The sequence below is a fragment of the Penaeus chinensis genome, chromosome 29 (assembly GCF_019202785.1).
Source record: "Penaeus chinensis breed Huanghai No. 1 chromosome 29, ASM1920278v2, whole genome shotgun sequence".
Classification (NCBI taxonomy): Eukaryota; Metazoa; Arthropoda; class Malacostraca; order Decapoda; family Penaeidae; genus Penaeus; species Penaeus chinensis.
The window spans coordinates 22,513,120-22,515,619 of record NC_061847.1 but is presented as its reverse complement, the minus strand read 5'-3'; positions in this window follow the sequence as shown (position 1 = coordinate 22,515,619).

Sequence of the window (2,500 nt, the reverse complement as noted above, 5' to 3'; positions counted from 1 at the left end):
AAATGATGATGAAGAAGAAGGAGAAAAAGAAGAAGGAATGAAAAAAAAAAAGAAATAGAAATAGAAAAAGGTTGAACGTATAGAACAAAAACAGAAGCGAAGAATCGACGCAGAAGAATAGGAGAAAAGAAGCAAGAAATAAAGTCGAACGAGCAAAACGAAGTGTGGATAGAAGGATATATGATAATAAGGAGAAGACGAAGAATAGGAAGAAAAAGAAGAAGAGGAGGAGAAGGAGGAGGTGGAGGAAAAGGAGGAGGAGGAAGAGAAAAAGAATAGGAGAAGACAATAAAAACATGAATATAGAAATCGAAGAAGGAGAAGGAGAAAATTAAGAAAAGGAGAAGAGAAATAGGCAAGCTAAGAAGAACAAAAAAAAGGAGAAGTAGTAGTAGAAAAGAAGAAGAAGAAGAAAAAGAAGAAGAAGAAGAAGAAAAGAGGAGAAGAGGAAGAAGAAGAGAAAAGGAGAAGAAGAAAAAGGAGAAGAAGAAGAAGAAAGGACAAGACGAAGAAGAAGAAGAAAAAGAAGAAGAAGAAGAAGAGAGGAGAAAAAGAAGAAGATGAAGAAGAAATAAGAAGAAGAAGAAGAAGAAGAAGAAGAAGAAAGAGGAAACGAGAAGAAGAAGAAAACTGAACGAAATGAAAGGCAAAGAAGGGAAGATGGAAGCAAAAGTTCAAAGAAAATGAGATGAAAGAGAAGCGATAAGAAATAAATATGTAAGAAGAGGAAAGAAAGAAAAAGAAGATAAAGAAGAAGAAGAAGAAGAAAAAGAAGAAGAAGAAAAGAGGAGAAGAGGAAGAAGAAGAAGAAGAGAAGAAGAATCGGAGGAGAACAGATAAGATAATAGTTAGGAAAGAAGGAAGGAGAAGAAGAAGAAGAGAAGAAGAAGAAGAGAAGAAGAAGAAGGAGGAGAAGGAGGGGAGAAAAGGTGTGAAGAGAAGAAGAATCGGAGGAGAACAGATAAGATAATAGTTAGGAAAGAAGGAAGGAGAAGAAGAAGAAGAAAGGGAAGCGCGGGAGGAGAAGGAGGGGAGAAAAAGAAGAAGAAGAAGAAGAAGAAGAAGAAGAAGAGAAGAAGAAGAAGAAGAAGATGATGATGATGAAGAAGAAGGAGAGAGAAGAAGAAGGAGATGATGATGAAGAAAAGGAGAAGAAGAAGAAGATGATGAAAAAGGAGAAGAAGAAGAAGATGATGATGATGAAAAGAAAGAAGAAAAGAGAAGAAGAAAAAGGAGAAGAAAGAAGGAAGGAAGGAAGGTGAGGTTGATCTAGCGAATGAAAATACGAAAGCAGAAAAGTTAACAAACATGAATTTAAAAAGTTGATGATATAAACAGAAGAAGAAGAAAAAGGAGAAGAAGAAAAAGGAGAAGAAGAAGAAGAATAAAAAGAAAAAGTTAAAATAAGAGAAAGCGGTGAAAAATGAATATGAGAGAGGCGGGAAAAAGAGGCAGAGAACAGAAGAAAGGAATACAATAAAAGTGAATGGGAAAAGAAACCAAAGAATAGAAAGTTATGGAAAAGGCAAGATAAAGTAAAAAGTAGAAATAGAAAAAAAATGAAAAAGCCAAAGGATAAAAGAGGAACTGGAAAACAAGAAAGGATAGAAAAATATATAAAAAGCGTGGCGATCATTGTTAAAAATAAAAAAAAAAAAAAATAAAAAAATAAATAACGTGGAAAGGTGAAAGAATGTAAGGAATACAACATTAAAAAAGTTAGAGACGCAAATGAAGTATTTTAAGTAAAACAGAGAGGAAAAAAATTGTATTATATAGATAACGCCCCTTTAAAAGGAAAACAAAAAAAATAAAGCGATGAAAAAAAAGCCATAAAGAAACAAAGAAAGCATAGAAAAGGCAAGAAATTTTTTTCTGATTAGCTACCAACAAAATAGAAGAATTATGATATGCTGCATAAAGAAAGATACAAATAAATAGAAATGGCGAATAATGCGACACAAGGAACAGCAATAAAGGATAACGAAGGAAAAGCCAAAGAGACGAAAAACTAAGGCATCAAAATCAAATAAGTCGGACAGAAAAAATTCACGTAAAGAAAATGAATAACACAGTCATATCAAATAAGCTGAGGAAGGGACAAAGTCGAAGGGAAAGAAAAAAATGCAAAAGACAAGAATACTCCGAGATGTCGCATGACTGATTTCCCTCGGGTCTCAGGGTCATTATTGCACCTCTACCCCCATCCCTGTCGGCCTCTTCCCTGCCTCCTTCGCCCTCAACCCTGCCGCCTTCCTCCCCTCCCGCTCCTCGTACCTCTTCGACTCACTTCCCCCCTCGCCCCCACCTCCCCTTTCTTTCCCCTCTATGTCTCCCTGCCTAGCCTTATTCTCTACTTTTCCTTTTCCCTTCCGTTTCCTCGTGCCCCTCCTGCCCAACCCTCCTCATCCCCATCCTCCCCTTCCCCATTCCTACACTAACTTTTCTCCCCCTCCGATTCGCCACTTCTCTTCCCCTTCCTACCTACCTTTCCTTACCC